The sequence below is a fragment of the Rutidosis leptorrhynchoides genome, chromosome 8 (genome assembly GCF_046630445.1).
Source record: "Rutidosis leptorrhynchoides isolate AG116_Rl617_1_P2 chromosome 8, CSIRO_AGI_Rlap_v1, whole genome shotgun sequence".
In the NCBI taxonomy this organism is placed as follows: domain Eukaryota; kingdom Viridiplantae; phylum Streptophyta; class Magnoliopsida; order Asterales; family Asteraceae; genus Rutidosis; species Rutidosis leptorrhynchoides.
Window position 1 is genome coordinate 89,492,714 of NC_092340.1, and position 12,756 is coordinate 89,505,469.

The following is a 12,756-nucleotide window of genomic DNA, read 5'->3' on the forward strand; positions in this document are numbered from 1 at the left end:
GGATAATGGAGAACATGCTAGTTAAAGTTGGTACTTTAGTATTTCCAGTAGATTTTGTTGTTCTGGACATGGAAGAAGATTCTCAAGTTCCTCTCATATTAGGAAGACCATTCTTAAACACGACTAAAGCAATGATAGACGTGTTTGGTGTAGTGACCCGAACTTTTCCATGTTTATATATATTAATTGAGATTGATATTTACATGATTAAATGTTTCCAACATGTTAAGCAATCAAACTTGTTAAGACTTGATTAATTGAAATATGTTTCATATAGACAATTAACCACCCAAGTTGACCGGTGATTCACGAACGTTAAAACTTGTAAAAACTATATGATGACATATATATGGATATATATATAGTTACATGATACTATGATAAGTAAACATATCATTAAGTATATTAACAATGAACTACATATGTAAAAACAAGACTACTAACTTAATGATTTTTAAACGAGACATATATGTAACGATTATCGTTGTAAAGATATTTAATGTATATATATCATATTAAGAGAGATTCATACATGATAATATCATGATAATATAATAATTTAAAATCTCATTTGATATTATAAACATTGTGTTAACAACATTTAACAAGATCGTTAACCTAAAGGTTTCAAAACAACACTTACATGTAACGACTAACGATGACTTAACGACTCAGTTAAAATGTATATACATGTAGTGTTTTAATATGTATTTATACACTTTTGAAAGACTTCAATACAATTATCAAAATACTTCTACTTAATAAAAATGCTTACAATTACATCCTCGTTCAGTTTCATCAACAATTCTACTCGTATGCACCCGTATTCGTACTCGTACAATACACAGCTTTTAGATGTATGTACTATTGGTATATACACTCCAATGATCAGCTCTTAGCAGCCCATGTGAGTCACCTAACACATGTGGGAACCATCATTTGGCAACTAGCATGAAATATCTTATAAAATTACAAAAATATGAGTAATCATTCATGACTTATTTACATGAAAACAAAATTACATATCCTTTATATCTAATCCATACACCAACGACCAAAAACACCTACAAACACTTTCATTCTTCAATTTTCTTCATCTAATTGATCTCTCTCAAGTTCTATCTTCAAGTTCTAAGTGTTCTTCATAAATTCCAAAAGTTCTAGTTTCATAAAATCAAGAATACTTTCAAGTTTGCTAGCTCACTTCCAATCTTGTAAGGTGATCATCCAACCTCAAGAAATCTTTGTTTCTTACAGTAGGTTATCATTCTAATACAAGGTAATAATCATATTCAAACTTTGGTTCAATTTCTATAACTATAACAATCTTATTTCAAGTGATGATCTTACTTGAACTTGTTTTCGTGTCATGATTCTGCTTCAAGAACTTCGAGCCATCCAAGGATCCATTGAAGCTAGATCCATTTTTCTCTTTTCTAGTAGGTTTATCCAAGGAACTTAAGGTAGTAATGATGTTCATAACATCATTCGATTCATACATATAAAGCTATCTTATTCGAAGGTTTAAACTTGTAATCACTAGAACATAGTTTAGTTAATTCTAAACTTGTTCGCAAACAAAAGTTAATCCTTCTAACTTTACTTTTAAAATCAACTAAACACATGTTCTATATCTATATTATATGCTAACTTAATGATTTAAAACCTGGAGACACGAAAAACACCGTAAAACCGGATTTACGCCGTCGTAGTAACATCGCGGGCTGTTTTGGGTTAGTTAATTAAAAACTATGATAAACTTTGATTTAAAAGTTGTTATTCTGAGAAAATGATTTTTAAACTATATCCAAAAATTATGGTTAAACTCAAAGTGGAAGTATGTTTTCTAAAATGGTCATCTAGACGTCGTTCTTTCGACTGAAATGACTACCTTTACAAAAACGACTTGTAACTTATATTTCCGACTATAAACCTATACTTTTTCTGTTTAGATTCATAAAATAGAGTTCAATATGAAACCATAGCAATTTGATTCACTCAAAACGGATTTAAAATGAAGAAGTTATGGGTAAAACAAGATTGGATAATTTTTCTCATTTTAGCTACGTGAAAATTGGTAACAAATCTATTCCAACCATAACTTAATCAACTTGTATTGTATATTATGTAATCTTGAGATACCATAGACACGTATACAATGTTTCGACCTATCATGTCGACACATCTATATATATTTCGGAACAACCATAGACACTCTATATGTGAATGTTGGAGTTAGCTATACAGGGTTGAGGTTGATTCCAAAATATATATAGTTTGAGTTGTGATCAATACTGAGATACGTATACACTGGGTCGTGGATTGATTCAAGATAATATTTATCGATTTATTTCTGTACATCTAACTGTGGACAACTAGTTGTAGGTTACTAACGAGGACAGCTGACTTAATAAACTTAAAACATCAAAATATATTAAAAGTGTTGTAAATATATTTTGAACATACTTTGATATATATGTATATATTGTTATAGGTTCGTGAATCAACCAGTGGCCAAGTCTTACTTCCCGACGAAGTAAAAATCTGTGAAAGTGAGTTATAGTCCCACTTTTAAAATCTAATATTTTTGGGATGAGAATACATGCAGGTTTTATAAATGATTTACAAAATAGACACAAGTACGTGAAACTACATTCTATGGTTGAATTATCGAAATCGAATATGCCCCTTTTTATTAAGTCTGGTAATCTAAGAATTAGGGAACAGAGACCCTAATTGACGCGAACTCTAAAGATAGATCTATTGGGCCTAACAAACCCCATCCAAAGTACCAGATGCTTTAGTACTTCGAAATTTATATCATATCCGAAGGGTGTCCCGGAATGATGGGGATATTCTTATATATGCATCTTGTTAATGTCGGTTACCAGGTGTTCACCATATGAATGATTTTTATCTCTATGTATGGGATGTGTATTGAAATATGAAATCTTGTGGTCTATTGTTACGATTTGATATATATAGGTTAAACCTATAACTCACCAACATTTTTGTTGACGTTTAAAGCATGTTTATTCTCAGGTGAATATTAAGAGCTTCCGCTGTTGCATACTAAAATAAGGACAAGATTTGGAGTCCATGTTTGTATGATATTGTGTAAAAACTGCATTCAAGAAACTGATTTCGATGTAACATATTTGTATTGTAAACCATTATGTAATGGTCGTGTGTAAACAGGATATTTTAGATTATCATTATTTGATAATCTACGTAAAGCTTTTTAAACCTTTATTTATGAAATAAAGGTTATGGTTTGTTTTAAAAATGAATGCAGTCTTTGAAAAACGTCTCATATAGAGGTCAAAACCTCGCAACGAAATCAATTAATATGGAACGTTTTTAATCAATAAGAACGGGACATTTCAGTTGGTATCAGAGCGTTGGTCTTAGAGAACCAGAATTTTGCATTAGTGTGTCTTATCGAGTTTGTTAGGATGCATTAGTGAGTCTGGACTTCGACCGTGTTTATTTGAAAAATGATTGCTTAACAAATTTTGTTGGAAACTATATATTTTTAACATGTGAATATTATGTGATATATTAATCTCTTAACGCGTTTGATATTATGTGATAGATGTCTACCTCTAGAACAAGTCTCATTGACTCACCTAATAATAATGAAGAGTCAAATGTAAATTGGAATGATTCGTGGACTGATTCACAAGTTCCCGAAGAGGAACCGGAAGAAGAGTCGGAACCGGAAGAAGAATCGGAACCGGAAGAAGAATCGGAACCGGATGAAGAAATAGAACCGGTGGGGGAAATAATAAAACGGTTAAGTAAAAGAAAATCCTCAACTAACCGACCAAGGTTAATTATGGTCAATGGTGTTTCCGCCAAGGAAGCAAAATATTGGGAGGATTACCAATTCTCCGATGAATCGGATTCCGACGAGAATTCCGATGATGTTATAGAAATTACCCCAACTGAATTTAAAAAGGCAAAAGAAAATAATAAGGGAAAGGGCATAAAAATAGAGAAATCTAATTCCAACCCCGATGAACTTTATATGTATCGTCAACCCCCGAAGTCCTTAAGTTGTAACAATGACCCGGGAACCTCTAAACCACCAGGTTTTTCTAAACCAATGTGGACAACGACGGCTCGTATTAGGGGAACATCATATATCCCTAGAAACTTGGCAAAACGAACCAAAACCGAAGAAGAAGAAACGAGCGAGTCGGAATAAGATAGTTGTATTCGTGTGGTGTAATATATGTAATATAGTGTTCTTATGCTTTATGATATATGTAAAAATTGCTTGTATTAATAAGTATTTTTTTATGAATCTAACTCTTGTCTATTTTACAGTTTAAAAACACAAAATGGACAGACAACCCAATATTTTAAGAGACCTACCCGGAGACATGATTGATGAAATCTTTTCTAGAGTCGGCCAGAATTCCTCGGCACAACTATTTAAGGCGAGATCAGTTTGTAAGACATTCGAAGAACGTTCCAAGAATGTCTTGGTTTATAAGATACTTTCGTTTGAAAGATGGGGGATATCACATTGGGAAACCCATAAGTTACGATGTGTTTACTTTGACGCATATATTGCGGGGAACCCAAATGCTATTTTACGCAACGGGTTAAGAAATTATTTTGACTCAATATATCCGAATATTGGACTTCGTGATTTAGAAAAAGCGGCTAACATGCAACATAAAGAAGCATGTTATGCTTACGGATTAGTAATGTTCGCTTCTCACCAAAGTGAGAACAAGAACATCGGGCTACAACTATTAAACAAAACGTTTCCACAAGTGACGGAGTCGGTAATTGGGGTAAGAAATGAGGTTTTTAGATTATTACGGGACTGTTGGACATTACGTAACCCTCGTTCCTTTGACGACGTTACAACACGCTGTCTTATCAACGGCCATAACGGTTATGTTGCACAAGACCAAGGATGGGAAGTAGTCCTAGTAAAACCAGAATGCATGACTTGTTTCTGGACGTATGAATTACGTGTCTTTATTGCCTTTACTGAACGACTTGTGTACTAGCTAGAATTATCTTCACAACTATCTTGTATCAAAGTTATTGTGTACTATATTTCATGCTTTATGTAAAATAAGCGGTATTGTAAGTTTGTAAAATATTGTATAAAAGTTTGAACGCGAAATATTATTATAATCAGTTTTTCATATAGAATTGTAGTAGTTGAATTGTATATTAGCTATTAAGTATGAACTTAACGGGTAGGTACTACCCGAATTTAAACTTATAAAACGCTAATATGAAGAAAAAGCTTTTATAAATGAGTTCATATTATGCTACGAAATACTATTAACTACTCTTAATATTCTGTATGATTAACTTGTTCCATTTAACTATTTTGAAGGAAATGGCACCGACTACTCGACACACCGTGAATATGAATGAAGAGGAATTCCGTACTTTTCTAGCTTCAAACATAGCCGCAGTACAGGCTGCGCTACATACCAACAATAACCTTGGATCTAGCAGTACAGGAAATCGTGTAGGATGCACCTACAAAGAATTCACTGCCTGCAAACCTTTGGAATTTGATGGAACCGAAGGACCGATCGGATTGAAACGGTGGACCGAGAAGGTCGAATCGGTGTTTGCCATAAGTAAGTGTACTGAAGAGGACAAAGTAAAGTACACTACGCATACCTTCACAGGTTCTGCGTTAACATGGTGGAATACCTATCTAGAGCAAGTGGGACAAGACGATTCGTACGCACTACCGTGGTCAGCATTCAAGCACTTGATGAACGAGAAGTACCGTCCCAGAACCGAGGTCAATAAGCTCAAGACAGAACTTAGAGGGTTACGAACCCAAGGATTTGATATTACCACATACGAAAGACGATTCACAGAATTGTGCCTATTGTGTCCGGGAGCATTCGAAGATGAGGAAGAGAAGATCGACGCGTTTGTGAAAGGATTACCGGAAAGAATCCAAGAAGATATAAGTTCACACGAGCCCGCCTCCATACAATAGGCATGTAGAATGGCTCACAAACTCGTGAACCAAATTGAAGAAAGAATTAAAGAACAGACTGCTGAAGAGGCCAATGTGAAGCAAGTCAAAAGAAAGTGGGAGGAAAACGGTGATAAGAATCACCAATACAACAACAACAGCAATTACAACAATAATCGCAACAATTATCCCAACAATCGCAACATCAATCGCAACTACAACACCCAACAACAACAACAACAACAACAACAGCAACTACAACAATCATCCCAACAACAATAATAACCGCAACAACAACAACAATCAGAAGCAGCTATGCCAAAGGTGTGAAAAGAATCACTCGGGGTTCTGCACCAAATTTTGCAACAAGTGTAAAAGAAATGGTCATAGCGCGGCGAAGTGTGAGGTCTACGGACCAGGGGTTAATAGAACGAAAGGAACAAATGGTGTCGGAACGAGTAATGGCAGAGCAAGTAGTGTCGGAGCAAGTTATGCCAATGTAGTTTGTTATAAATGTGGAAAACCGGGCCACATTATTAGAAATTGCCCAAACCAGGAGAACACGAATGGACAAGGCCGTGGAAGAGTTTTCAATATTAATGCGGCAGAGGCACAGGAAGACCCGGAGCTTGTTACGGGTACGTTTCTTATTGACAATAAATCTGCTTACGTTTTATTTGATTCGGGTGCGGATAGAAGCTATATGAGTAGAGATTTTTGTGCTAAATTAAGTTGTCCATTGACGCCTTTGGATAGTAAATTTTTACTCGAATTAGCAAATGGTAAATTAATTTCAGCAGATAATATATGTCGGAATCGAGAAATTAAACTGGTTAGCGAAACATTTAAGATTGATTTGATACCAGTAGAGTTAGGGAGTTTTGATGTGATAATCGGTATGGACTGGTTGAAAGAAGTGAAAGCGGAGATAGTTTGTTACAAAAATGCAATTCGCATTATACGAGAAAAAGGAAAACCCTTAATGGTGTACGGAGAAAAGGGCAACACGAAGCTACATCTTATTAGTAATTTGAAGGCACAAAAACTAATAAGAAAAGGTTGCTATGCTGTTCTAGCACACGTCGAGAAAGTACAAACTGAAGAAAAGAGCATCAATGATGTTCCCGTCGCAAAAGAATTTCCAGATGTATTTCCGAAATAATTACCGGGATTACCCCCACATCGATCCGTTGAATTTCAAATAGATCTTGTACCAGGAGCTGCACCAATAGCTCGTGCTCCTTATAGACTCGCACCCAGCGAGATGAAAGAACTACAAAGCCAATTACAAGAACTTTTATAGCGTGGTTTCATTCGACCAAGCACATCACCGTGGGGAGCTCCTGTTTTGTTTGTCAAGAAGAAAGATGGTACATTCAGGTTGTGTATCGACTACCGAGAGTTGAACAAACTTACCATCAAGAACCGCTACCCACTACCGAGAATCGATGACTTATTTGATCAACTACAAGGCTCGTCTGTTTATTCAAAGATTGACTTACGTTCCGGGTATCATCAAATGCGGGTGAAAGAAGATGATATTCCACTGCTTTCAGAACACGTTACGGTCATTACGAGTTTATGGTCATGCCGTTTGGTTTAACTAACGCACCAGCTGTGTTCATGGACCTTATGAACCGAGTGTGTGGACCATACCTTGACAAGTTTGTCATTGTTTTCATTGATGACATACTTATTTACTCAAAGAATGACCAAGAACACGGTGAACATTTGAGAAAGGTGTTAGAAGTATTGAGGAAGGAAGAATTGTACGCTAAGTTTTCAAAGTGTGCATTTTAGTTGGAAGAAGTTCAATTCCTCGGTCACATAGTGAACAAAGAATGTATTAAGGTGGATCCGGCAAAGATAGAAACTGTTGAAAAGTGGGAAACCCCGAAAACTCCGAAACACATACGCCAGTTTTTAGGACTAGCTGGTTACTACAGAAGGTTCATCCAAGACTTTTCCAGAATAGCAAAACCCTTGACTGCATTAACGCATAAAGGGAAGAAATTTGAATGGAATGATGAACAAGAGAAAGCGTTTCAGTTATTGAAGAAAAAGCTAACTACGGCACCTATATTGTCATTGCCTGAAGGGAATGATGATTTTGTGATTTATTATGATGCATCAAAGCAAGGTCTCGGTTGTGTATTAATGCAACGAACGAAGGTGATTGCTTATGCGTCTAGACAATTGAAGATTCACGAACAAAATTATACGACGCATGATTTGGAATTAGGCGCGGTTGTTTTTGCATTAAAGACTTGGAGGCACTACTTATATGGGGTCAAAAGTATTATATATACCGACCACAAAAGTCTTCAACACATATTTAATCAGAAACAACTGAATATGAGGCAGCGTAGGTGGATTGAATTATTGAATGATTACGACTTTGAGATTCGTTACCACCCGGGGAAGGCAAATGTGGTAGCCGATGCCTTGAGCAGGAAGGACAGAGAACCCATTCGAGTAAAATCTATGAATATAATGATTCATAATAACATTACTACTCAAATAAAGGAGGCGCAACAAGGAGTTTTAAAAGAGGGAAATTTAAAGGATGAAATACCCAAAGGATCGGAGAAGCATCTTAATATTCGGGAAGACGGAACCCGGTATAGGGCTGAAAGGATTTGGGTACCAAAATTTGGAGATATGAGAGAAATGGTACTTAGAGAAGCTCATAAAACCAGATACTCAATACATCCTGGAACGGGAAAGATGTACAAGGATCTCAAGAAACATTTTTGGTGGCCGGGTATGAAAGCCGATGTTGCTAAATACGTAGGAGAATGTTTGACGTGTTCTAAGGTCAAAGCTGAGCATCAGAAACCATCAGGTCTACTTCAACAACCCGAAATCCCGGAATGGAAATGGGAAAACATTACCATGGATTTCATCACTAAATTGCCAAGGACTGCAAGTGGTTTTGATACTATTTGGGTAATAGTTGATCGTCTCACCAAATCAGCACACTTCTTGCCAATAAGAGAAGATGACAAGATGGAGAAGTTAGCACGACTGTATTTGAAGGAAGTCATCTCCAGACATGGAATACCAATCTCTATTATCTCTGATAGGGATGGCAGATTTATTTCAAGATTCTGGCAGACATTACAGCAAGCATTAGGAACTCGTCTAGACATGAGTACTGCCTATCATCCACAAACTGATGGGCAGAGCGAAAGGATGATACAAACGCTTGAAGACATGCTACGAGCATGTGTTATTGATTTCGGAAACAGTTGGGATCGACATCTACCGTTAGCAGAATTTTCCTACAACAACAGCTACCATTCAAGCATTGAGATGGCGCCGTTTGAAGCACTTTATGGTAGAAAGTGCAGGTCTCCGATTTGTTGGAGTGAAGTGGGGGATAGACAGATTACGGGTCCGGAGATTATACAAGAAACTACCGAGAAGATCATCCAAATTCAACAACGGTTGAAAACCGCCCAAAGTCGACAAAAGAGCTACGCTGACATTAAAAGAAAAGATATAGAATTTGAAATTGGAGAGATGGTCATGCTTAAAGTTGCACCTTGGAAAGGCGTTGTTCGATTTGGTAAACGAGGGAAATTAAATCCAAGGTATATTGGACCATTCAAGATTATTGATCGTGTCGGACCAGTAGCTTACCGACTAGAGTTACCTCAACAACTCACGGCTGTACATAACACTTTCCACGTCTCGAATTTAAAGAAATGTTTTGCTAAAGAAGATCTCACTATTTCGTTAGATGAAATCCAAATCAACGAAAAACTTCAATTCATCGAAGAACCCGTCGAAATAATGGATCGTGAGGTTAAAAGACTTAAGCAAAACAAGATACCAATTGTTAAGGTTCGATGGAATGCTCGTAGAGGACCCGAGTTCACCTGGGAGTGTGAAGATCAGATGAAGAAGAAATACCCGCATCTATTTCCAGAAGATTCGTCAACACCTTCAACAGCTTAAAATTTCGGGACGAAATTTATTTAACGGGTAGGTACTGTAGTGACCCGAACTTTTCCATGTTTATATATATTAATTGAGATTGATATTTACATGATTAAATGTTTCCAACATGTTAAGCAATCAAACTTGTTAAGACTTGATTAATTGAAATATGTTTCATATAGACAATTAACCACCCAAGTTGACCGGTGATTCACGAACGTTAAAACTTGTAAAAACTATATGATGACATATATATGGATATATATATAGTTACATGATACTATGATAAGTAAACATATCATTAAGTATATTAACAATGAACTACATATGTAAAAACAAGACTACTAACTTAATGATTTTTAAACGAGACATATATGTAACGATTATCGTTGTAAAGATATTTAATGTATATATATCATATTAAGAGAGATTCATACATGATAATATCATGATAATATAATAATTTAAAATCTCATTTGATATTATAAACATTGTGTTAACAACATTTAACAAGATCGTTAACCTAAAGGTTTCAAAACAACACTTACATGTAACGACTAACGATGACTTAACGACTCAGTTAAAATGTATATACATGTAGTGTTTTAATATGTATTTATACACTTTTGAAAGACTTCAATACACTTATCAAAATACTTCTACTTAATAAAAATGCTTACAATTACATCCTCGTTCAGTTTCATCAACAATTCTACTCGTATGCACCCGTATTCGTACTCGTACAATACACAGCTTTTAGATGTATGTACTATTGGTATACACACTCCAATGATCAGCTCTTAGCAGCCCATGTGAGTCACCTAACACATGTGGGAACCATCATTTGGCAACTAGCATGAAATATCTCATAAAATTACAAAAATATGAGTAATCATTCATGACTTATTTACATGAAAACAAAATTACATATCCTTTATATCTAATCCATACACCTACGACCAAAAACACCTACAAACACTTTCATTCTTCAATTTTCTTCATCTAATTGATCTCTCTCAAGTTATATCTTCAAGTTCTAAGTGTTCTTCATAAATTCCAAAAGTTCTAGTTTCATAAAATCAAGAATACTTTCAAGTTTGCTAGCTCACTTCCAATCTTGTAAGGTGATCATCCAACCTCAAGAAATCTTTGTTTCTTACAGTAGGTTATCATTCTAATACAAGGTAATAATCATATTCAAACTTCGGTTCAATTTCTATAACTATAACAATCTTATTTCAAGTGATGATCTTACTTGAACTTGTTTTCGTGTCATGATTCTGCTTCAAGAACTTCGAGCCATCCAAGGATCCATTGAAGCTAGATCCATTTTTATATTTTCCAGTAGGTTTATCCAAGGAACTTAAGGTAGTAATGATGTTCATAACATCATTCGATTCATACATATAAAGCTATCTTATTCGAAGGTTTAAACTTGTAATCACTAGAACATAGTTTAGTTAATTCTAAACTTGTTCGCAAACAAAAGTTAATCCTTCTAACTTGACTTTTAAAATCAACTAAACACATGTTCTATATCTATATGATATGCTAACTTAATGATTTAAAACCTGGAGACACGAAAAACACCGTAAAACCGGATTTACGCCGTCGTAGTAACATCGCGGGCTGTTTTGGGTTAGTTAATTAAAAACTATGATAAACTTTGATTTAAAAGTTGTTATTCTGAGAAAATGATTTTTAAACTATATCCAAAAATTATGGTTAAACTCAAAGTGGAAGTATGTTTTCTAAAATGGTCATCTAGACGTCGTTCTTTCGACTGAAATGACTACCTTTACAAAAACGACTTGTAACTTATTTTTCCAACTATAAACCTATACTTTTTCTGTTTAGATTCATAAAATAGAGTTCAATATGAAACCATAGCAATTTGATTCACTCAAAACGGATTTAAAATGAAGAAGTTATGGGTAAAACAAGATTGGATAATTTTTCTCATTTTAGCTACGTGAAAATTGGTAACAAATCTATTCCAACCATAACTTAATCAACTTGTATTGTATATTATGTAATCTTGAGATACCATAGACACGTATACAATGTTTCGACCTATCATGTCGACACATCTATATATATTTCGGAACAACCATAGACACTCTATATGTGAATGTTGGAGTTAGCTATACAGGGTTGAGGTTGATTCCAAAATATATATAGTTTGAGTTGTGATCAATACTGAGATACGTATACACTGGGTCGTGGATTGATTCAAGATAATATTTATCGATTTATTTCTGTACATCTAACTGTGGACAACTAGTTGTAGGTTACTAACGAGGACAGCTGACTTAATAAACTTAAAACATCAAAATATATTAAAAGTGTTGTAAATATATTTTGAACATACTTTGATATATATGTATATATTGTTATAGGTTCGTGAATCAACCAGTGGCCAAGTCTTACTTCCCGACGAAGTAAAAATCTGTGAAAGTGAGTTATAGTCCCACTTTTAAAATCTAATATTTTTGGGATGAGAATACATGCAGGTTTTATAAATGATTTACAAAATAGACACAAGTACGTGAAACTACATTCTATGGTTGAATTATCGAAATCGAATATGCCCCTTTTTATTAAGTCTGGTAATCTAAGAATTAGGGAACAGACACCCTAATTGACGCGAACTCTAAAGATAGATCTATTGGGCCTAACAAACCCCATCCAAAGTACCGGATGCTTTAGTACTTCGAAATTTATATCATATCCGAAGGGTGTCTCGGAATGATGGGGATATTCTTATATATGCATCTTGTTAATGTCGGTTACCAGGTGTTCACCATATGAATGATTTTTATCTCTATGTATGGGAT